General features: G+C 40.2%; 1 pseudogene; it reads right to left on the reverse strand.

Moving 5' to 3' along the window:
* Window positions 1–26083, reverse strand: part of LOC139183573 (histone-lysine N-methyltransferase SETMAR-like) — a 96488-nt pseudogene that overhangs the window by 16530 nt on the left and 53875 nt on the right.

Here is a 26083-nt window from a genome sequence, read left to right on the forward strand (position 1 = left end):
AATTTGGCAAACTCAGCAGTGGCCACAGGACTGGAAAAGGTCAGTTTTCATTCCAATCCCAAAGAAAGGCAATGTCAAAGAATGTTCAAACTACCACACAATTGCAATCATCTCACACCCTAGCTAAGTAATGCTCAAAATTCTCCAAGCCAGGCTTCAGCAATACGTGAACCATGAACTTCCAGATGTTAAACTGGATTTAGAAAAAGCAGAGGAACCAGAGATCAAATTGCCAACATCTGTTGGATCATCAAAAAAGCAAGAGAATTCCAGAAAAACATCTACTTCTGCTTCATTGACTACACCAAAGCCTTTGATTGTATAGATCACAACAAACTGTGGAAAATTCTGAAAGAGATGGGAATACCAGACCACTTTACCTGCCTTCTGAGAAACCTGTATGTGGGTCAAGAGGCAGCAGTTAGAACTGGAGGTGGAACAACATACTGGTTCCAAATAGGAAAAGGAGTACGTCAAAGCTGTATATTGTCACCCTGCTTACTAAACTTTTATGCAGAGTACAACATGTGAAATGCTGGGCTGGATGAAGCACAAGCTGGAATCAAGATTGCCAGGAGAAATATCAATAAACTCGGATACACAGATGAGGCCGCCCTTATGACAGAAAGTGAAGAACTAAAAAGCCTCTTGATGAAAGTGAAAGAGGAGAGTGAAAAAGTTAAAATTCAACATTCAGAAATCTAAGATCATGGCATCCAGTCCCATCCCTTCATGGCAAATAGATGGGGAAACAATGGAAACAGTGACAGACTTTATTTTTGGGGGCTCCAAAATCACTGCAGGTGGTGACTTCAGTCATGAAATTAAAAGACACTTGCTCTTAGAAGAAAAGCTATGATAGATACAATATTCAAAAGCAGAGACATTACTTTGCCATCAAAGATCCATCTAGTCAAGGCTATGTTTTTTTTACAGTATTCATGTATGGATGTGAGAGTTGGACTGTGAAGAAACCTGAGTGCTGAAGAATTGATGCTTTTGAACTGTGGTGTTGGAGAAGACTCCCGAGAGTCCCTTAAACTGCAAAGGAGATCCAACCAGTCCATCCTAAAGGAAATCAGTCCTGAATATTCATTGGAAGGACTGATGCTGAAGCTGAAACTCCAATACTTAGGCCACCTGATGCAAAGAACTGACTCCTTAGAAAAGACCCTGTTGCTGGCAAAGAGTGAAGGCAGAAGGAGAAGTGGATGACAGATGATGGGATGGTTGTATGGCATCACCTTCTCGATGGACATGAATTTGAGCAAGTTTCGGGTGTTGGTGATGGACAGGAAACCCTGGCATGCTGGAGTCCATGGGGTCACAAAGAGTCGGACACGACTGAGCGGCTGAACTGTACTGAACTGAACAGATAATTTAGATAAAAAATCCAAGGAGTACACTGTATTCCTGTGGGGCTCTTCTGCTGGTACTATTACCCAACTCGGTCCAGTTCCAAGTTATCAACCCCTATTTAACAGTCTCGTTAAAAGTTTTTGAAACTTGCTCATTCTTCATATGTCACTCTGACTTCATTTGAAACATAAAATGATCCAAGAATAACACCAAAGTATGAATGTGAATAATATCTAAACTTACACAAATGGATAAAAGATCAAAGAAATGAACTTAAGATTTGACTCAGAGCTACATTTTACTTGTGACTACCCTGTTGGGATGTATTTAACAACTGAAATAAAATTCAAATACTTCTTGTAAATATTATCTCAGTGTAGAGTTATTATTGGTGATCATTTCAAAATGTATACAAATACTGTATCTTTATACTGTATATCTGAAACTGGTATGGTGTTACATGTCAATTACACTGCAATAAAAGATAATATAAAGAATCACTAAAGGAAACTGAAGTATAGTCTTGACTGAAGAAATGAGAAAGGAAAAGTCGTGAGGACTTTGGCTGCCCCAGAATCAATGGGGGATGGTGATTAAGAAATTTTAATTGAGGGTCCCCAATCCCCACAAGACTCCCCACCAGTTTACTTTTCATCTTTCCTTTCTCGTTAAAGACTACTGTCTGAGTTTGGAATTTGTGTGTGGGTGTCATGTCAGTGCTGTGGATGGCACCTCAGTGCTGGCCTGAAGCATGAAAAGGGTTATTCTTGGTAAGATTTGCAGCCACTGTGCTGAATAAACCTAATAATAATACTGACTGTGGCAGGCAGAATAATGGCCCCACAAAAATGTCAATATATTAATCCAAGAAATGTGTGAGTATGTTACTTTATGTGGAAAAGGTGGCTTTGAGATGAGGACACTAAGGTTAAGTACCTTGATATGGAAAGAATATCTTGAATTTGGACTAAAGACCAGTGTAACCACAGGAGTCCTTAACCGTGGAGAATGCCTCCCAGCTTGAGAGGCCCAAAGAGGTTGGCCATGTGAGAGGAACTCTCTCACTACCGGTGGCTTTGAGAAAGGTGCAAGAGTGCCTCCAGGAAGGAAGGCAGCAGGCCCCTAGATGCTGGAAGAGGTGTCAGATCTTTCCAAGTTGGGGTTCCACATAAAGCCGGGAACTCAAGTGTTACTCCATCAAGGTGAGGTAAAGCAGGGGCAGTGTGACCCTTCCTGACCCTCTGGGGTCTACAAGGCCAGGTTCTTTGTCACTGTAAAGAGCAGAGAGTGAAAAACAAAGCCCCCTGATAAAGTGCAACTCAAAGCTTAAGTTACTTCCAATATAGACTTGCAACACTAACCCATGTTCCCTGGATGGTGCAGGCTTGGTTTAAATGGCCTTGAACTTGAGGCCTGCCAGACACATTCAAAAGTTCTCCTTGGAGAAATCTACCCTTCTTCTGCAGTCTCCTGCCTCTTAGATAAAGGAGCTTTGATTTTTTTCCAGATACCTAGGCCAAAAAATTCAGTATCATCCTTGGCAATTCTGTTTCTCACACCTCCCATCCAGTCTGTTTAGTTCAGTTCACTCGCTTAGTTGTGTCTGACTCTTTGCAACTCCATGGACTGCAGCATGCCAGTCTTCCCTGTCCATCACCAACTCCTGGAACTTGCTCAAACTCATGCCCATCAGTCGGCGATGCCATCCAACCATCTCATCCTCTGTTGTCCCCTTCTCCTCCCACCTTCAATCTTTCCAGTACATCAGGGTCTTTTCCAATGAGTCAGTTCTTTGCATCAGATGGCCAAAGTATTGGAGTTTCAGCTTCAGCATCAGTATTCAGGACTGATTTCCTTTAGGATGGATTGGTTGGATCTCCTTGCAGTCCAAGGGACTCTCAAGAGTCTTCTCCAACACCACAGTTCAAAAAAATAAATTCTTTGGCACTCAACTTTCTTCATAATCCAACTCTCACATCCATACACGACCACTGGAAAAACTTTAGCTTCGATACATGGGCTTTTCTTGGCAAAGTAATGTCTCTGCTTTTCAGTATGGTGTCTGGGTTGGTCATAGCTTTTCTTCCAAGGAGCAAGCATCTTTTAATTTCATGGCTGCAGTCACCATCTGCAGTGATTCTGGAGCCCCCAAAGATAAAGTCTGCCACTGTTTCCACTGTTTCCCCATCTATTTCCCATGAAGTGATGGGACCAGATGCCATGATCTTCGTTTTCTGAATGTTGAGCTTTAAGCCAACTTTTTCACTCTACTCTTTCACTTTATTTTATTTTATTTTTAAACTTTACAATATTGTATTAGTTTTGCCAAATATTGAAATGAATCCGCCACAGGTATACATGTGTTCCCCATCCTGAACCCTCCTCCCTCCTCCCGCCCCATACCATCCCTCTGGGTCGTCCCAGTGCACCAGCCCCAAGCATCCAGTATCATGCATCGAATCTGGACTGGCGACTCATTTCATATATGATATTATACGTATTTCAATGCCATTCTCCCAAATCTCCCCACCCTCTCCCTCTCCCTCTCCCACAGAGTCCAAAAGACTGTTCTATACATCAGTGTCTCTTTTGCTGTCTCATATACAGGGTTATTGTTACTATCTTTCTAAATTCCATATATATGCATTAGTATACTGTATTGGTGTTTTTCTTTCTGGCTTACTTCATTCTGTATAATAGGCTCCAGTTTCATCCATCTCATTAGAACTGATTCAAATGTATTCTTTTTAATGGCTGAGTAATACTCCATTGTGTATATGTACCACAGCTTTCTTATCCATTCGTCTGCTGATGGACATCTAGGTTGCTTCCATGTCCTGGCTATTATAAACAGTGCTGTGATGAACATCGGATACATGTGTCTCTTCCCCTTCTGGTTTCCTCAGTGTGTATGCCCAGCAGTGGGATTGCTGGATCATAAGGCAGTTCTATTTCCAGTTTTTTAAGGAATCTCCACACTGTTCTCCATAGTGGCTGTACTAGTTTGCATTCCCACCAACAGTGTAAGAGGATTCCCTTTTCTCCACACCCTCTCCAGCATTTATTGCTTGTAGACTTTTGGATTGCAGCCATTCTGACTGGTGTGAAATGGTACCTCATGGTGGTTTTGATTTGCATTTCTCTGATAATGAGTGATGTTGAGCATCTTTTCATGTGTTTGTTAGCCATCTGTATGTCTTCTTTGGAGAAATGTCTATTTAGTTCCTTGGCCCATTTTTTGATTGGGTCATTTATTTTTCTGGAATTGAGCTGTAGGAGTTGCTTGTATATTTTTGAGATTAGTTGTTTGTCAGTTGCTTCATTTGCTATTATTTTCTCCCATTCTAAAGGCTGTCTGTTCACCTTGCTTAGAGTTTCCTTTGTTGTGCAGAAGCTTTTAAGTTTAATTAGGTCTCATTTATTTATTTTTGCTTTTATTTCCAATATTCTGGGAGGTGGGTCATAGAGGATCCTGCTGTGATGTATGTCAGAGAGTGTTTTGCCTATGTTCTCCTCTAGGAGTTTTATAGCTTCTGGTCTTACATTTAGATCTTTAATCCATTTTGAGTTTATTTTTGTGTAGGGTGTTAGAAAGTGCTCTAGTTTCATTCTTTTACAAGTGGTTGACCAGTTTTCCCAGCACCACTTGTTAAAGAGATTGTCTTTAATCCATTGTATATTCTTGCCTCCTTTGTCAAAGATAAGGTGTCCATATGTGCGTGGATTTATCTCTGGGCTTTCTATTTTGTTCCATTGATCTATATTTCTGTCTTTGTGCCAGCACCATACTGTCTTGATGACTGTGGCTTTGCAGTTGAGCCTGAAGTCAGGTAGGTTGATTCCTCCAGTTCCATTCTTCTTTCTCAAGATAGCTTTGGCTATTTGGGGTTTTCTGTAATTCCATACAAATTGTGAAATTATTTGTTCTAGCTCTGTGAAGAATACCGTTGGTAGCTTGATAGGGATCATCAAGAGGCACTTTAGTTCTTCGCTTTCTACCATAAGGGTGGTGTCATCTGCATATCTGAGGTTATTGATATTTCTCCTGGTAATCTTGATTCCAGTTTGTGCTTCTTTCAGACCAGTATTTCACATGATATATTCTGCATATAAATTAAATAAGCAGGGTGACAACATAGAACTTTGATGTACTCCTTTCCCTATTTGGTAGGAGTCTCTTGTTCTGTGTCCAGTTCTAACTATTGCTTCCTGACCTGCATACAGGTTTCTCAGGAGGCAGGTCAGGTGGTCTGGTGTTCCCATCTCTTGAAGAACTTTCTGCAGTTTGTTGTGATCCACACAGTCAAAGGCTTTGGCATAGTCAATAAAGCAGAAGTAGATGTTTTTCTGGAACTCTCTTACTTTGTCTATGTTCCAATGGATGTTGGCAATTTGATTTCTGGTTCCTCTGCCTTTTCTAAATCCACCTGAACATCTGGAGTTCATGTTTCATGTACTGTTGAAGTCTGGCTTGGATAATTTTGAGCACTACTTTCATAGTGTGTGATATGATTGCAATCGTGCGGTAGTTTGAACATTCTTTGGCATTACCTTTCTTTGAGATTGGAATGAAAACTGATCTTTTCCAGTCCTGTGGCCACTGCTGAGTTTTCCAAATTTGCTGGCATATCCATAGACTTTCACAGCATCATCTTTTAGGATTTGAAATAGTTCAACTGGAATTCCATCACATCCACTAGCTTTGTTCATAGTGATGCTTTCTAACATCCCCTTGACTTCACATTCCAGGATGTCTGGCTCTAGGAGAGTGATCACACCATCATGGTTATCTGGGTCATGATGGTCTTTTTTGTATAGTTCTTCTGCGTATTCTTGCCACCTCTTCTTAATATCTTCTGCTTCTGTTAGGTCCATACCATTTCTGTCCTTTATCATGCCCATCTTTGCATGAAATGTTCCCTTGGTATCACTTATTTTCTTGAAGAGATCTCTAGTCTTTCCCATTCTATTGTGTTCTTCTATCTCTTTGCATTGCTCACTGAGGAAGACTTTCTTATTTCTCTGTGCTATTCTTTGGAACTCTACATTCAAATGGGTATATCTTTTCTTTTCACCTTTGCCTTTGGCTTCTCTTCTTTTCTGAGCTATTTGGAAGGCCACCCAAGATGGATGTTGGAGTGTGGAGTGTTCTGACAAAACGTGTCCACTGGAAGAGGCAATGGCAAATGACTTCAGTATTCTTGCCTTGAGAACCCCATGAACAGTATGAAAATGCAAAAAGATATGACACTGAAAGATGAACTTCCGAGGTTGGTAGGTGCCCAATATGCTACTGGAGAAGAGTGGAGAAATAACACCAGAAAGAATGAAGAGATGGAGCCAGAGAGAAAATAATGCCCAATTATGGATGTGACTGGTGATGGAAGTAAAGGCTGATGCTATACAAAGCAATATTGCAAAGGAACCTGGAATGTTAGGTCCAGGCTGCTAAGTCACTTCAGTCGTGTCTGACTCTGTGTGACCCCATAGACGGCAGCCCACCAGGCTCCTCCGTCCCTGGGATTCTCCAGGCAAGAACACTGGAGTGGGTTGCCATTTCCTTCTCCAATGCATGAAAGTGAAAAGTGAATGTGAAGTCACTCAGTGGTGTCCAACTCTTAGAGACCCCATGGACTGCAGCCCACCAGGCTCCTCCGCCCATGGGATTTTCCAGGCTAGAGTACTGGAGTGGGGTGCCATTGCCTTCTCCGATGTTAGGTCCATGAATCAAGGCAAATTGGGAGCCGTCCAACAGGAGATGGCAAGACTGAACATCAACATTTTAGGAATCAGTGAACTAAAATGGACTGGAACAGGTGAATTTAATTCAGATGATCATTATATCTACTACTGTGGGCAAGAATCCCTTAGCAGAAATAGAGTACCCATCATAGTCAACAAAAGAGTCTGAAATGCAGTACTTGGGTACAATCTCAAAAATGACAAAATGATTTCTATTTATTTCCAAGGCAAATCATTCAATATCATAGTAATCCAAGTCTATGTCCCAACCACTAATGCCAATTTGAACAGTTCTATGAAGACCTGAGACCTTCTAGAACTTACACCCCGAAAAGATGTCCTTTTCATTATAGGGAACTGGAATGCAGAGGTAGGAAGTCAAGAGATACCTGGAGGAACAGGCAATTTTTCCATGGTGTACAAAATGAAGCAGGACAAAGGCTAACAGTTTTGCTAAGAAAACACACTGGTCATAGGAAACACCCTCTTCCAACATAAGAGAAGACTCTACACATGGACATCACCAGATGGTCAATACTGAAATCAGATTGATTATGTTCTTTCCAGCCAAAGATTGCGAGGCTCTACACAATCAGCAGAAACAAGACTGGGAACTGACTGTGGCTCAGATCATGAACTCCTTATTTCAAAATTCAGACTTAAAATGAAGAAAGTAGGGAAAGCCACTAGACCATTCAGGTATGACCTAAATCAAATCCCTTACAGTTATACAGTGGAAGTGAGAAATAGATTCAAAGGATTACATCTGATAGACAGAGTGCCTGAAGAACTGTGGACAGAGGTTCGTGACATCCAGTCTGTTAGCAAATCCTATTAACCTTTCAGTACTCTACCCTCTTTCTCTGTTGGAATATCAAATCATCCTCTCAGTGGTGTCTCTGCTTCTATCTTTGTCTCCCTAGGAACTATTCTCACTCTAACAGTCAGAGTAAGCCTGTTAATATGCAAATTATGTAATTTCTATGCTCAAAACATTGTACATGATTCTGACCTCACACAGAAGAAAAGCAAAAAGTCTTTGAAATGACCTCCAGGTTCTCAAACTTCTGCTCCCTTTCCTTTTCTGCCCTCACATCCTGCCACTCTCCTCTGTATTCTGTGCAGCAGTTCTCCCATTCACCGTGCAGGACACACATGTTTATTGGCTCTTCTCTCACTGAAATGTAAGCCACCTGAGCGAAGGGAGGGCTGCCCTGGTGGCACTAGTGGTAAGGAACCTGCCTGACAATGCAGGAGACACAATGAGAACGAATCATTTGTCACAAAGGAAGTGCTAGAGAAATGTCTGTTAAATGCATGAGAGGATCAAAATAAATAATATTCCTAGGATAATAAATAGGTCAGAGGAAGAAAAGTACCCAAGCACAAAAGCAACAGAAATACCATGAGTGAGAGAGTAGTAGTCATTTTTCTACTAGTCATGTATGGATGTGAGAGTTGGAACATAAAGAAAGCTGAGTGCAGAAGAATTGATGCTTTTGAACTGTGGTGTTGGAGAAGACTCTTGAGAGTCCCTTGGACTGCAAGGAGATCCAACCAGTCCTTCCTAAAGGAAATCAGTCCTGGGTTTTCATTGGAAGGACTGATGTTGAAGCTGACACTCCAATAATTTGGCCACCTGATGCAAAGAGCTGACTCATTTGAAAAGACCCTGATGCTGGGAAAGATTGAGGGCAGAAAGAGAAGGAGACGACAGAGGATGAGATGGTTGGATGGCATCACCGACTCAATGGACATAGGTTTGCTTAAACTGCAGGAGTTGGTGATGGACAGGGAGACCTGGTGTGCTGTGGTTCATGGGGTCACAAAGAGTCAGACACGACTGAGCGACTGAACTGAACTGAGCCAACAGAAACAGAAAATGCAGAAAGAGATCTACAAAGATTTTAGTGTGAAATGATCACAGAGATTGTATTTGTGTGCTACATTTAATTAAGAAATATGAGACATATCTGGAGCTGGAAACTATAAAAATAACTAAACAGATATGAAATTAATTTCTTCAGATAAAAACACAATATACTATAAATGATGTGTTTATCAGCATGTTAGATTCAGCTGAAGAGAAAATTAATGAAATATAAATCAAAAGGTTTTTTCTGAGTCCAGCTTAGTAGCTCAGCAGCTCAGTTTACTTCCAATTTATTTACTAGTTTACTTCCCTGGTAGCTCAGTTGGTAAAGAATCTGCCTGCAGTGCAAGAGACCTGGGTTCAATCCCTGGGTCGGGAAGATCCCTTGGAGAAGGAAATGGCAACCCACTCCAGTACTCTAACCTGGAAAATCCTATGGACTGAGGAACCTAATGTGTTACCACTCATGGGGTCATAATGGTTGAACAAGACTTAGTGCTAAACCACCACAGAGTCCAGCACAAAAAGAAAGATATGAAATATGTGAAAAGCAGTTAAAAGACTCAAAGAATAAAGTGAGAAAATGTAGCATATATCTATCACAAGCAGGACAGGAAAGGGAAAAGTTAGAGCCCTGTGCAGGGGGAATAATATTTCTTATTCTTGACAATAGCCATTCTAATATTAATCTCTTTAAATTTGCATTCCATTGGATCCAATTTTCTTTATTGCAAATTTTATTAATTTTTTATCTTAGTATTTAAAACATTCAATCTTCAATGCTTGATACTTAATGGCTTTAATTATCTTGTTAACTAGAATTTTATTGTTTCATTTATTACTCATTTTTACTTACTTAAAACATAAACTTTATATGACTTTAGAATTTCCCGCTCCTACTCTTTCATATCGTTTATGAGTTGTTTTTAGAACTGCCAATAGACAGACCCTCCATGAAGGTTGTGGTAAGAGGAATGCCAAACCACTCTCCAGGGGTTTGAATATCTTCTTTTCTACACATCTGTTCCTGCCCTCAGAATCTGCCTAATACTTATCCCAGGATTATTAATGACTAGTTTCCCAAAACAGCTGCATTCTTGCCAATCTTCCACCTCAAGGGTCACATGATAGGTTTCATGTCTTTTAACTGACAGAGTCCAAGACCTCAAATCTGTTACTATGCTCCTGCCCATCCCTTGCCACAAGAAACACCCAACTGCTTTGGAGAAAAGTCTACTTAAAAAACATAACACCATATCTAGAGAATGCAACCAACAACCATAAGAGCCATGACACCACTCAACTTTTAGGGCTAGCATCAGATAACTGTTTTCATCCTGAGAAGTACTTGGGAGAGAAGAGTAACTACATTCAGAATCTTGGGTAGATGGGAGGTGGGCAGAAAGTTTAAGGGATGGCTGAGGCAGGTCCCTGGGTAATAGCAATGTGACACAGGAATGGATGGGCAAACACCCTAGCAGGGTCGGACACCGCCAAGAGGAACTGAAGTACTGGACACCAGGCATGGCACCAAAAGGCCTCTGGCTCCATAAATGAAAAGGAAATCAGGTTCATCCTGGAGGGGGCGGAGAAAGTCTTTCTTTGGAACACAGTAGAAGGTCTGTTAGCGGGGACAGACTGAAAAGGAAGGGCGTTTGCTGCTAGGGTATTGATGTAGGCTCTACAGACTCTTTTTATTTCCCAACCAAAATCACATTTTTTTTTTTTCTGGAGTCTAAAGGAAAAACAAGTGTCAATGTGGGGGCCTGGTGGCCCCACTAGAGAATGAGGAAGAATGCAAAGTCTGAGAGGTATGCAGGCTTAGCATCACTCCTCTGCTTTCATATTGCAATTTATAAAATCACTCTTCAGTATAATTCTTCCCAAAGAGGAAAGTGATCTGTGCACATCACCAAAGACTGCAAGGATCCTTGTCACTACTAGTCTGTGGTATTCCTCATTTCATTAAATTTGCTACACTTATAGTAGGTGTTCTAGATTGGTTCACAAATATCCTAGTGTTTTGTGGTTGTTCAGCTGCTAAGTCGTGGCTGACTCTTTTATGACCCCGTGGACTATAGCCTGCCAGGCTCCTCTGTCCATGGGATTTCCCAGGCAAGAATACTGGAGTGGGTTGCCATGTCTATCTTCCCGACCCAGGGATTGAACTCGCGTCTCCTGCAGTGGCAGGCGGGTTCTTCACCACTGAACCATCAGCGATGTGTGGTCCTGGTATGAGTGGCCACCATTTCTATGCCTTGAAACAGCTCCCCAGTGTATGCACTAACTAAACCTCCTGTGTGTGAATTGGGAAATGATGGTATTCCTCTGTCTTGTCTAGTATCATAAATAGACATATATTTACCTTCCATCCAGTATTTAGAATTGCTTTGTTGTTGGAAGTACCCTATTTGTTAATCCCAAGTTGGACAGGCTTCTCTTGTGAGGTAATTAACAACTGCAGGAAATTCAGTCAGGCAACTGTGAGGACCTTGTAAAGGGCAGGAGGAAGAAAAAGAAACAGAGAAACAGTTTCCTTTTCAACTTTACATTGAAAGTCAGGAATGACAATGTTGTCACAGAAAGTATGTCACATCAGGGAAACACAATTCTGATAAGGAGACAAATAACCATAACATGCAGGAGGAGTGAGTTTCATCTGTTTAAAAAGCAATAACATTTGGACAACAGAAACTTAGGCTGAGTCCTATTTAACATTCTCCCTCACTTTGCTGTACACTGATGGCAATATTTCCCACATCAATTTGAAATTCACCTATGGAGCCTCAATTATGTTGTTGAAGTATTAATTTTAATCCTTAATTTCCCTTAGAATGCAATGTTCCTCATACTAAGAAAATGTCTGATTTGTGATATTATAAAAACAAAGAAAAACCAGAATCAACACTTGCTTTTATTAAAAAACCACATTTGGAATTGCTATAAGACTATTTTTGCTGAAATACTTCCTACTTATCCAAATACATGGGCAAATGTGTGAGCATGAAGGATGTAAAGGGATGTGAAGAATAAAAGTCCTAGTACCCTGGTCATCATATACAAACAAAATTCCCTCTGGTCCTTATGAAATGGATGAAGGCTAGCCTTTTTGGGTGTTGGTTGTTCCCCTTCAGTCATGACTTCTGCAGAGTGAAAGGAAGGAGGGAAGAGGTAATTCCACTTAGAAGGTGTTTCTGCTTCCACACCTAACCTTCACACTCATTTTTTTTTCATTCTAGATCCTTGGTCTCTGCTGCCAAGAATATAAATTTCATAACCACAGAAAACACAAACCCGGCTCTATAGTTCATTCATACTTAATGAAAAAATGTAAATGAAAGCTTTATTTTCTTACCCCAAACTTATTAACTTAAAAGTGACAAAGACACTAGGGTTTGTGGGGAAAAGGAGTAATGGAATGTGGAATAAGTATATAATATAAACAAATAAAATAAAACTGGGAAATCTTGGGTATTTTTAAATTCTTTATGAAATTCTTTCATTTTATTTTCCTTTTAAATTATGTATAGGGGTTTTTATCTGCTAAAGATTCAGAGAAAAAAATTGTTGAAAATGATAGAAGTTAACACTGAACAACTAAATTATCTTTTTCTCTCAAAGTAAAACTAACAAGCTATTTTTCTAATTACAAAACAACACTTATCTAGGATATATTTAGTTTGAGAACACTTCTGACATGAGAAAGGCAGGGAGAAAAAGCAGTGAGAATTACTTATATTCCCCCTACCCAAATTTTTAACTATTGTTAGCATTTTGCATATATTTTTCCAGATTATCTTCTATGTGCTCGCATGTTTACTAAAAATAAGATCATATTATAAATGCTCTTTCACAGTCTTATGTATTCCTGTGTGTGGACACTCAGTCATGTCTGACTCTTTGTGACCCAATGGATTGTAGTGTGCCAGACTCCTCTGTCCATGGGACTTTCCAGGCAAGAATAATAGAGTGGGTTGCCATTTCCTACGCCAGGGGGTTGTCCTGACCCAGGGATAGAACCCATGTCTCCTGTATCTCCTACATAGGCAGCTGAATTCTTTACCGCTGTGTCACCTAGGAAGCCTTGTGTGTTCATATTGTAACAAATAATGATCATCTTTTCATTCAATGGCTATAGAGTTACATTCACATTTTAAAGGAAGCAAAATATTAAGCATTGTAGATATTCTATAAATTATTTAAATAATCACTAACTGGATAGATCTTTAGGTTGTTTCTTAGTATTTACTATATGTTATTTGTTAGAAGCCATTATCATATTATAAACTGCTTGGCTGAATATGAATAAACAGGTTTATCTATAAACTCAGAATAAATCAATGAAAATTATGACCATACTGCCAATCACAAATGTTAATTACATGAAGCTGTTCGTTCCAACAACTCACAATCATTTAATACTGTTTTGTAACTTACTCACCTGCTCAGTAAATATTCGTTGGATACAGGAGCTGCCAGGCCCAGCGCAATGCACTTGGAGCTCATGGGTGAGCAAGGCATTAGTAGTCTTGGTCTGAAGAGACGTATTCTACAGGGCGCAGACACTCAATAAACATGCACATAAACAAGAGCATTAGAGGTTTGATAAACGCTTTGAATGAAGTGAAAAGGGTGGCATGATAGATTTTAACTGTAGAGGTTTACTAAACTAAGATGGCCAGGATCAAGATCTTTGAGATGATATTTAGTGGATACTTGAATAATAAAAAGGAACCAGTCATTCAAAGAATGAGAAGAGACGGAAGGAGAAAGCAGCAAGTCAAAAGCTCTGTGTAGTAAAAAGTTTCGCATGGAAGATCCAAATATAGCTGAGGTGGACCAAGAAGATGTGGCAGGACATAAGTTTGTACCAGATGGCCTTCCTGATTGGCAGGGCCTTCTTTACTAAGCTAAAGTGTTGGATTTTATTGTAAGGACTAACAAAAATCTTGGGAGAACTTTAAGCAGGGCAGTTGATTTAATGTGAGTTAACTTTTCAAAGGGTCATCCACTTTACTCTATGGGAAATTGATTATGGGGAGAAGAAAAGAAACTGAGAGAGTATACACAAGGGCATTTTAACAGTGCAGGTCCAGAGAAAATAATAAACTGAAAAGATTCCCTGGTGGTTCAGACGGTAAAGAATCCGCCTGCAATGAGGGAGACCTGGGTTCAATCCCTGGGTTGGGAAGATCCCCTGGAAAAAGGAATGGCTACCCACTCTGGTATTCTTGCCTGGAGAATTTCATGCACAGAAGAGCCTGGTGGGCTACAGTCCATGCGGTCGGGAGCACTGTTTACAATAGCCAAGACATGGAAGAAAACTGTGTCCATCAACCAATGAATAGATAAAGAAGATGTAGGATGGTATAACAGTATAATAATAACATATAATGGAATAGTACTTGGCATAAAAAAGAATGAAATGATGCCATTTGCAGCTACATGGATGAGCCCAAAGATACTGAGTACAGTTAAGTCAGACAAAGGTAAATATCATATGATATCATTTATATGTGGAATCTAAAAAGCAATGATACAAATGAACTTATATACAAAACAGAAATAGATCCACAGACGTAAAAACAAACTTATGGTTACCAAAAGAGAAAGACGTGGGTAGGGATAAACTGGAGTCTGGGATTAATATTCAACAAGTACCTACTAGATAGCACAAGGAACTATACTCAGTACTTTGTAATGACCTTCAAGGGAAAAGAATCTGAATATGTCTGTGTGTGTATAAAATTAATCACTTTGCTATACACATGAAACTAACACAACATTGTAAACCAACTATATTTCAAATTAAAAAAGAGAAAATTATGCAAAAAAAAAAAAAAAACCCAGTACAAGATACTTTGGAAAAGTGTGGGCAAAACATGTAGATGCAAGTAGTCATTTTAAGATATGTTTTAGCAGTAGAAAAACATAGTAGAGTGAAAGGAAAACTTCTTTTGGCATTAGAGTGGAATAAATATAAAAAAAACTCCCTCCTGATATAGCACATATGAAAACTATGTAGAACATATTCGAACAAGATGAAGAAAAAACAACACCTATTTAATGCATTGCTGAGTGATGGGAAGCAAGGTTATTTCTCAATGGGCAAAAATTATAAGAAAGTAAAAGAGGCAGTTGGTCTGCGGGATTTGCCAACCCTGATAACTCAAGTGTCCCAACTGGGCAATTTCATTAATTTTTCTTCTATTCTTCTGTGGACTGAGAACTTTATTTATTTATTTGTCAGATACTATGGTGCATCCCACGTAGTCCCCTGAGCTCTGGTGAGATTGCTTTCTATATCAGATCTCCGTGCTCATCAATCCAAATCATATTTAGGAAAGCACTATCACCCCTCCAATACATGCCGAGTTTCTAAGTGAATAACCACAGGGGGGATGTGGACAATCTGGTGAATATTAAAGCAAAACAGAAGTAGTCCAGAGGTTAAAAATAAGTCTACTGCAGCAATCAATAAGTACAAAGTATATCTCTAACTGATCAAAAACACCAGCATGGATGCAAAATTCTAAAATAATTAGCAAACCAAATCCAGAAGTGTATATAAGAGGTAACGTTGTTAGCACACTGGGTTTATTTCAGTATGCAAAATTGCTAAAACTAGTATATCTGTTAATAAAATTCATTGCAAAGACATATTAAAAGAAAAATTTATATAAACATTTCAGTAGATAGAGGGAAAAAATTAGCTAAAATTCAACTTAAAATTCCACTTCTTGGGTTTTAGCCAAGCCCATAGGCTGCCAGCTAAAGACTGTATTTTCCAGTGTGATTGTAGTGACCATATGACTTAGTTCTTACCAATAGAACGTGAGCAGAAGTGATGTGAGTAACCTCTGGGACGTGCCCTTGTGAGGAACGAGGTTTCCACTCCTCACTCTCCTCTTCTAGCTTCTGTGCTATCCAGACCTGCCATATCCCCACACTTATTCTTAGCTCACCATAAAATCAGGCCCACTCCAGGTATTTGTTGTTGTTGTTGTATAGTCCCTGAAGTAGTGTCCCACTTTTTGTGACCCTATGAACTGCAGCACACCACGTTCCTACGTCCTCCGTTATCTCTGAAGTTTGGTCAGATTCACGTCCATTGATTTGGTGATGCTATCTAAGCATCTTACCTTCTGCCACCCTCTGCCACCCGCTTCTCTTTTTGCCTTCAATCTTTCCCAGCATTTGGGTCTTTCCAAATGAATTGGCTCTTCACATGAGTTGGCCAGAGAATTGAAACTTCAGCATCAGTCCTTCCAATGAATATTCAGAGTTGATTTACTTTAGGATTGACTGGTTTGACCTCCTTGCAGTCCAAGGGATTCTCAAGAATCTTCTGAAGCACAAATTGAAAGTATCAGTTCTTTGGTGCTCAGCCTTCTTTATGGTCCATCTCTCAAATCTGTACATGACTACTAGAAAAAGGAATATCTTTTAATTTTCTATTATCATTATGAGTGTTCTTTATCTGTGCTAATAAATTCTAAATTTCCTGAAACAGGGAGTTTTACTTCTTCATCTTTATATTCTTTAAGAATGTGACATAAAATTTAGTTCACAGATACTATTTTTAAATATATATGTAATTGTCTTCAACTTTTTTCACTTATTCCTGCTGCTAGCTAAATGTGCTGCTGTTTAATTGATCCAAATTCTTACTAAGCTAAAAAATTAATCTACAATTTTGAACATTTGAGTCCATTTAAATCCTCATGTTGCACTTAATTGCAGAAATTTAATAACCATTTGTGTCCCAGTGGAAGAGAAACAACCTAAATCCCATGGAAGCCAGAGCTAGAATGCCAAGAGTTGAGAGTTTTTGTGCTGAATTTTCCTTTACTCAACTACTATATTCTTATAACACATGAAAGTGAAAATGAAGCCTCTCAGTTGTGTCTGACTCTTTGCAACCCCATAGACTGTAGACTACCAGGCTCTTCTGTCCATGGGATTTTCCAGGCAATAGTACTGGAGTGGATTGCCATTTTCTTCTCCAGGGGATCTTCCCAACCCAAGGCTCAAACCCGGGTCTCCCGCATTGTAGACAAACACTACCATCTGAGCCACTAGGGAAGTCCTTATAACACATAACAGGCAGATAATACAAATTTCTCATTTCTTGGAACATTCCTATAATAAATTATATAGACATCTCATATTGATTTCAAGCTAAGCTTCAGCAGTATGTGAACCAAGAACTTGTGCAAACTGGATTTCGAAAAGGCAGAGGAACCAGAGATCAAATTGCCAGCATCTGTTGGATCACAGAGAGTGTAAATGATTCCCAGAAAAACATCTACTACTGCTTCATCGACTAAGTTAAAGTCTTTGAATGTGTGGATCACAACAAACTGTGGAAAGTTCTTATAGAGACAGAAATACCAGACCTCTTTACCTGCCTCCTGAGAAATCTGTATGCATGTAAACAAGCAACAGTTAGAACTGGATATAGAACAATGGACTGGTTCCAAATTGGGAAAGAAGTACTTCAAGGCTGTCTATTGTCATCTTGCTTATTTAACTTCTATATACAGTCATCATGTGAAATGCTGGGCTGGATGAAGCACAGTTCAGTTCAGTTCAGTCGCTCAGTCGTGTCTGACTCTTTGCGACCCCATGAATCGCAGCACGCCAGGCCTCCCTGTCCATCACCAACTCCCGGAGTTCACCCAGACTCATGTCCATAGAGTCAGTGATGCCATCCAGCCATCTCATCCTCTGTCATCCCCTTCTCCTCCTGCCCCCAATCCCTCCCAGCATCAGAGTCTTTTCCAATGAGTCAACTCTTCCCATGAGGTGGCCAAAGTACTGGAGTTTCAGCTTTAGCATCATTTCTTCCAAAGAAATCCCAGGGCTGATCTCCTTCAGAATGGACTGGTTGGATCTCCCTGCAGTCCAAGGGACTCTCAAGAGTCTTCTCCAACACCACAGTTCAAAAGCATCAATTCTTCGGCACTCAGCTTTCTTCACTGTCCAACTCTCACATCCACACATGACCACAGGAAAAACCATAGCCTTGACTAGACGAAGCTTTGTTGGCAAAGTAATGTCTCTGCTTTTGAATACGCTATCTAGGTTGGTCATAACTTTCCTTGCAAGGAGTAAGCATCTTTTATTTATTTATTTTTAAATTTTATTTTATTTTTAAACTTTACAAAATTGTATTAGTTTTGCCAAATATCAAAATGAATCCGCCACAGGTATACATGTGTTCCCCATCCTGAACCCTCCTCCCTCCTGCCTCCCCATAGCATCCCTCTAGGTCATCCCAGTGCACTAGCCCCAAGCATCCAGTATCGTGCATCGAACCTGGTCTGGCAACTCATTTCATACATGATATTATACATGTTTCAATGCCATTCTCCCAAATCTTCCCACCCTCTCCCTCTCCCACAGAGTCCATAAGACTGTTCTATACATCAGTGTCTCTTTTGCTGTCTCGTACACAGGGTTATTGTTACCATCTTTGTAAATTCCATATATATGCTTTAGTATACTGTATTGGTGTTTTTCTTTCTGGCTTACTTCACTCTGTATAATAGGCTCCAGTTTCATCCACCTCATTAGAACTGATTCAAATGTATTCTTTTTAATGGCTGAGTAATACTCCATTGTGTATATGTACCACTGCTTTCTTATCCATTCATCTGCTGATGGACATCTAGGTTGCTTCCATGTCCTGGCTATTATAAACAGTGCTGCGATGAACATTGGGGTACACATGTCTCTTTCCCTTCTGGTTTCCTCAGTGTGTATGCCCAGCAGTGGGATTGCTGGATCATAAGGCAGTTCTATTTCCAGTTTTTTAAGGAATCTCCACACTGTTCTCCATACTGGCTGTACTAGTTTGCATTCCCACCAACAGTGTAAGAGGATTCCCTTTTCTCCACACCCTCTCCAGCATTTATTGCTTGTAGACTTTTGGATCGCAGCCATTCTGACTGGCATGAAATGGTACCTCATGGTGGTTTTGATTTGCATTTCTCTGATAATGAGTGATGTTGAGCATCTTTTCATGTGTTTGTTAGCCATCTGTATGTCTTCTTTGGAGAAATGTCTATTTAGTTCTTTGGCCCATTTTTTGATTGGGTCGTTTATTTTTCTGGAATTGAGCTGTAGGAGTTGCTTGTATATTTTTGAGATTAGTTGTTTGTCAGTTGCTTCATTTGCTATTATGTTCTCCCATTCTGAAGGCTGTCTTTTCACCATGCTAATAGTTTCCTTTGATGTGCAGAAGTTTTTAAGTTTAATTAGGTCCCATTTGTTTATTTTTGCTTTTATTTCCAATATTCTGGGAGGTGGGTCATAGAGGATCCTGCTGTGATGTATGTCAGAGAGTGTTTTGCCTGTGTTCTCCTCTAGGAGTTTTATAGTTTCTGGTTTTACATTTAGATCTTTAATCCATTTTGAGTTTATTTTTGTGTGTGGTGTTAGAAAGTGTTCGTTTCATTCTTTTACAAGTGGTTGACCAGATTTCCCAGCACCACTTGTTAAAGAGATTGTCTTTAATCCATTGTATATTCTTGCCTCCTTTGTCAAAGATAAGGTGTCCATATGTGCGTGGATTTGTCTCTGGGCTTTTGGCTGCAGTCACCATCTGCAGTGATTTTGGAGCCCCCAAAAATAAAGTCTGACACTGTTTCCACTGTTTCCCCATCTATTTCCCATGAAGTGATGGGACCGGATGCCATGATCTTCGTTTTCTGAATGTTGAGCTTTAAGCCAACTGTTTCACTCTCCTCTTTCACTTTCATCAAGAGGCTTTTTAGTTCCTCTTCACTTTCGGCCATAAGGGTGGTGTCATCTGCATATCTGAGGTTATTGATATTTCTCCCAGCAATCTTGAATCCAGCTTGTGCTTCTTCCAGTCCAACATTTCTGATGAAGCACAAGCTGGAGTCAAAATTTCTGGGAAAAATACCAACAATCTCAGATATGCAGATGATACCACTCTAATGGCAGAAAGCAAAGAAGAACTAAAAAGCCTGTTGATGAGGGTGAAGGAGGAGAGTGAAAAAGTTGGCTTAAAACTCAGCATTCCAAAACCGAAGATCATGGCATCCAGTCCCATCACTTCATGGCAAATAGATGGGGAAACAATGGAAACAGTGACAGATTTTATTTTCTTGGGCTCCAAAGTTCCTACAGATGGTGACTGCAGCCATGAAATTAAAAGATGCTTGCTCCTTGGAAGAAAAGCTATGACACACCTAGATGGTGTATGAAAAAGCAGAGACATCACTTTGCCAACAAAGTCCATCTAATCAAAGCTAGAGTTTTTCCAGTAGTCATATATGGATACGAGAGTTGGATCATAATGAAGGTTGAGTGCTGAAGAATTGATGCTTTTGAGCTGTGGTGCTGGAGAAGACACCTGAGAGTTCCTTGGACAGCAAGGAAATCAAATAAGTCAATCCTTAAGGAAATCAAACCAGTCAATCCCTAAGGAAATCAACTCTGCACATTCATTGGAAGGACTCACACTGCAGCTCCAATTCTTTGGCCATCTGATGCAATGAGCCGACTTTTTGGAAAAGACTCAGATGCTGGGAAAGACTGAGGGTAGGAAGAGAAGGGGGTGACGGAGCATGAGATGGTTAGATGGTATCCCCAACTCAATGGATATGAGTTGAGCAAACTCTGGGATATGTGGACAGGGAAGTCTGGTGTGCTGCAGTCCATGGGGTCACAGAGAGTTGCATGTGACTTAGCGACTGAACAACAACATCATATTAGTATAAGTTTTCGTAAATGTTTTGGAATTTACAGAATATGAAAAGATGAGGTGCTTCTCTATTTCTAGAATCAATATGCAACAATTATTTATTGGGTAGGAACTAGTAGTGATAAGACATTCAGTAAATTTTAAGAGCTTCCCAGGTGGCTCAGCAGTAAAGAGTCCACGTGCCAACACAGGAACTACAGGAGATGAGAGTTTGATCCCTGGGTCAGGAAAACTCCCTGGAGAAGGAAATGACAGCCCACTCCTGTATTCTTGCTGGGATAATCCCATGAACAAAGGAGCCTGATGGGCTACGGTATAGGCTCTCTAAACCTGAGTTCTTCATTTACAAAAAGATTTTGAACTAGATGAATGGTAAGATTGCCTCAGTTATAAAAGTTCATCTTGTTTTAAGAACTATATTGTTATTGAAAAATATTTGTGAAAAAGTATTATGCTGGGTCTCTTTAGATACAGCAGTTAGAGCCATCTGGGCCAGCATGTTTAACAGAACAAACATGAATCAGTGAACCTCAGTTTGAATGGGACTCACCATGTGGTAATGTATTAGATATGGCCAGAGTGGAAACCAGAGAATGAACTAGGTAGGGATAGACAGATTAAAACTTCATTGCAGAAATTTCATATTGAAAAAAGATAGTCATGAGAATAAAAAATACATGCAGTGAATGAGTCAATACAAGTTAACAAATATTTATTAAACATCTATAGTAAATCATTAGAAAAGTCAATCTTTCCTCTGATGCTGGGAAAGACTGAAGTCAGGATAAGGGGATGACAGAGGATGAGATGGTTGGATGGCATCACTGACGTGATGGACATGAGTTTGAGCAAGCTCCAGGAGAAGGTGAAGGACAGTGAAGCCTGGTGTTTCACAGTCCATGGGGTCACAAAGAGTCAGACACCACTGAGCGACTGAACAACAAGTCATGTACTTGGGTTACATCAGTGAACAAAACAAAGATCCCTATTCTCATGGAACTACATACAAGTGGGATGATGTTTTCACTTTTTGGAAGACCTCAATCAGATGAGTCACATGAGGAAGATGAAGAAGTAGCAGGTACCAACAAGGAGGAATTGGCTCTCAAATTTATTTGAGCAGGAGAGATAGGTGTAAAAGCAATGACATAAGCGTTAAGATACAAGGTCACGTGAGATGACGCGCCTATGTTGCGTCCATGTGTGGAACTTCACGGAACATGGAAACTTTCATAACAGCTATGAGCCTAATAGGTGGTGTGTGATTTAAGGACAATAGAAAAGTTTGCAATGTGGGGTCTAATGAATGTTCCAGGTAGTGATCCATTTTCTCCTAGAAAAGTTTGCAATGTGGGGTCTCCTGAATGTTCTTGTAGTGATCCATTTTCTCTCCTACCCTGCTAACCAGTAGCCTCCTTAAGGTACTGCCTGTGTCTCTGAAACCGGTGGGCCACCAACATTCACGAGCAGGTCTTGTACACCCTCATTTACTCACTTGCTACCAGACACTGTAAGGGATATTTTAACATGGTACATACTTTGTACTGGAGCAAGTTTATAAGAAAAGACTCTATCCATGCATGGTGTGTTCCTTAAGCCCATTGTGTGTGTGGCATGTGTCGGTGCAGTTTGTTTCCTACTGCTGCAAAGGTGGACAGATAGACTCTGCATCCAGTAAGCAAAAATAATAGAGACGGAAGTGAAGGAAGGGACATACCCCACCAGACTTCAACCGTCTCACCCAGCCGGGGGAGGGCTGGAGTTTGCTTCTTGCCTTCCTCCCCAATATCTGACCGTGCGGTCACTGAGTCAGGGTTGTAGGCAGCTCTGTCTCTGTCTTCTGTGCTAGAGGAAGGTTCAGCAGGTTATTTTTCACATGGCACTACTTAGCCTCATGTAGCCAGATAGTGTTTCAATCCAAAGGCATCCAGAGATGTCTATGAGGAAACATATAGTCTAGGAATTATGTAAACGAAATGTACAAGACTTTAGCCTTAAAATGAAGTACACTGGGAATTTCAATACATCTTAGCTCAGGCTCTCTTAACTATTTCATGCAATCCATTTATTTAAAAAACATGATTTTCCTTAACATATCACTGGAATAGTTTTATGTGCATCCATATCCAGTCCTTTTTCTTTCTGAATTAATTATTCTTGCTAGGTTGCAGGGAGGGGAGGAGGGCCCAAGCTGTCCTCAGGTGTAAAGGATACATTCCTGATTCTTGGCTTTGCTGGTTTTTTTTTTTTGGTCTTGTTCCCTTTCCAGCAAGTCCTGGCATTGAAATGCTGTGAGACTTCTCAATTCAGTTTGGTTTGGGGCCTTTCCTGTTCTGGAATTGCCAGATATTGTTGTCTGACATATCTTTGAACCTGAACTGAGCCAGAAAATTAGGGCCCTGGAATGAGAGTCCAAGTGAAAGAAGTGATTCCATGCAACCTGGCTGGGAGTCCAAGTGGCAAAGTCTCAACAACCTCACACGGGCCAGGTGGGTGCTTTTTGCCAGTGCATCCTCTTGAGATACAAGCTCAAAAATAGCAAATTTTAAGCAGATACTTTGAATGAAAAATGGCCTTAGTAATTTTATAAAACAAAGTATCAATGACATAAATGTCTCACATTTTCTCAGCACCTGGTATCTTTTAAGTGTATTTATGTATACATTTATACGTGCTCCCAGAGCACTTGTACATTGTGGATTTATGCCTGAACACTGAGGGTTGGCCTGGTTCCATTTGTGTGTATGCAAGAAGCATCAGAAGTTAGACACAATTTGAATATACTCAAGACAAAAAAATCATACATGCAATAATACAGAAATTAGAAGAATCAGAAGGCGTGGCTTCTGCTAAAATTATCATAATCATTATCAGCAATTTTAGTCCAGGAGCTATACCTTCTTATGTCCATGCTGTACCTATCAGGCCAGGCCAGTATCAGCCACAAGGGGCCCCACGCTTGTTTAGGAAGCCTAGATATGGTCCATAAAGGACTCTTAGATATGGTTGGCAGACTGTGCTGCTCTGCAGTTTGCATATCCAACAGACCTGAGGGGAGTTAGTCACATCCGCCAACAGGCAGCTGAGAGAGGACTGTGGTTGGGCTTAGCTGAGCACACTTAGCACCTTCTCTTAAATTTCTCAAACAGATAAATCATTCTTTCTCTCTTGAAGAGAAATGAATAAGGAGGTAGGGGGGAGCTAAATGGATTCCTTTTACTTCTCCCCCGCCCCCCTACCCTGAGAGGTGGTGGTTTAGTCGCTAAGTCGTGTCCAACTTTTGCGACCCCATGGACTGCAGCCTGCCAGGCTCCTCTGTCCATGGGATTTTCCAGGCAGGGATACTGGAGTGGGTTTCCATTTCCTTCTCCAGGGGATCTTCCTGACCCAGGGATTGAACCTGGCTCTCCTGCATTGCAAGCGGATTCTTTACTGACTGCAAATTTTCCCCTTTTATATAAACAGGAGGAATGGTAAATACATAACCTACATTGCTTTCAATTCAGTTCAGTTCAGTCACTCAGTTGTGTCCGACTCTTTGCGACCCCATGAATCGAAGCATGCCAGGCCTCCCTGTCCATCACCAACTCCCGGAGTTCACTCAGACTCACGTCCATCGAGTCAGTGATGCCATCCAGCCATCTCATCCTCTGTCGTCCCCTTCTCCTCCTGCCCCCAATCCCTCCCAGCATCAGAGTCTTTTCCAATGAGTCAACTCTTCGCATGAGGTGGCCAAAGTACTGGAGTTTCAGCTTTAGCATCATTCCTTCCAAAGAACACCAAGGACTGATCTCCTTCAGAATGGACTGGTTGGATCTCCTTGCAGTCCAAGGGACTCTCAAGAGTCTTCTCCAACACCACAGTTCAAAAACATCAATTCCTCGGTGCTCAGCCTTCTTCACAGTCCAACTCTCACATCCATACATGATCACAGGAAAAACCAAAGCCTTGACTAGACGGACCTTTGTTGGCAAAGTAATGTCTCTGCTTTTCAATATGCTATCTAGGTTGGTCATAACTTTCCTTCCAAGGAGTAAGCGTCTTTTAATTTCATGGCTGCAGTCACCATCTGCAGTGATTTTGGAGCCCATAAAAATAAAGTCTGACACTGTTTCCATTGTTTCCCCATCTACTTCCCATGAAGTGATGGGACCGGATGCCATGATCTTCATTTTCTGAATGTTGAGCTTTAAGCCAACTTTTTTTTTTTTTTTTAAGCCAACTTTTTCACTCTCCTCTTTCACCTTCATCAGAGGCTTTTTAGTTCCTCTTCACTTTCTGCCATAAGGGTGGTGTCATCTGCATATCTGAGGTTATTGATATTTCTCCCGGCAATCTTGATTCCAGCTTGTGCTTCTTTCAGCCCAGCGTTTCTCATGATGTACTCTGCATAGAAGTTAAATAAGCAGGGTGACAATATACAGCCTTGACGTACTCCTTTTCCTGTTTGGAACCAGTCTGTTGTTCCATGTCCAGGTCTAACTGTTGCTTCCTGACCTGCATACAGATTTCTCAAGAGGCCAGTGAGGTGGTCTGGTATTCCCATCTCTTTCAGAATTTTCCACAGTTTATTGTGATCCACACAGTCAAAGGCTTTGGCATGGTCAATATGCTTTAGCAACCGTATTTGTTTGGTAACTATGTATACTCGTTTACGTTAGCTGAGGTTACTTTGCTATATGATCATTAGTTCTATTAGTCAGCTTCAATAATTATGTTTGAATTTGTATTCTGAGTCACAGCAAGAATGTAGATTCAGTTACTAACTTTGTAAAGTATTATTTATAGTCAAGTCATATACTAGCCACATGATGTAGCAGCATAGATGGCCATTCAATACAATCTCATCTACCATTTCATTGTTTCTAGAAATCCCACCAAGAAAACCTATTCTTTCTTTATTTTTTTAATGATACTATCTTTTTGTTCAGGAAATTTGTTTTAATTTCTAACAAACTTTGTAAAACTCCACAGTAGGATTGAGCATATAGTGTTTATCAGTATATTTCATCAGTGTCTCAAGTGAGTGAAATGTTACAAAATTAGTAGTATTTCTCAGATAACAAATTATTCTCCTTCAAAACAAGACTATGAGCCAAAGCTATCCTATAAACTTGAAAATCATTATTTCACTTCATGGATATTAATGTTTAATTTTTAGAAAACAACTGTGCATACACAATTAAAACCCATTGTGACATTGCTGAGACATAAAAATAACCTGTTTAATAATTTTTCAAAGCTGCAAAGTGTGCTGTATTCTTGTATTACTTATAAAACATAATGTACTGTAATTAGATGATATGAATATAAATGAAATTAAGCAAAAATAGGAAAAAAAGTCAAGGCAAAATTTTGATATAGCTTCAGAA

Source organism: Bos indicus, chromosome 6, assembly GCF_029378745.1.
Source record: "Bos indicus isolate NIAB-ARS_2022 breed Sahiwal x Tharparkar chromosome 6, NIAB-ARS_B.indTharparkar_mat_pri_1.0, whole genome shotgun sequence".
In the NCBI taxonomy this organism is placed as follows: Eukaryota; Metazoa; Chordata; class Mammalia; order Artiodactyla; family Bovidae; genus Bos; species Bos indicus.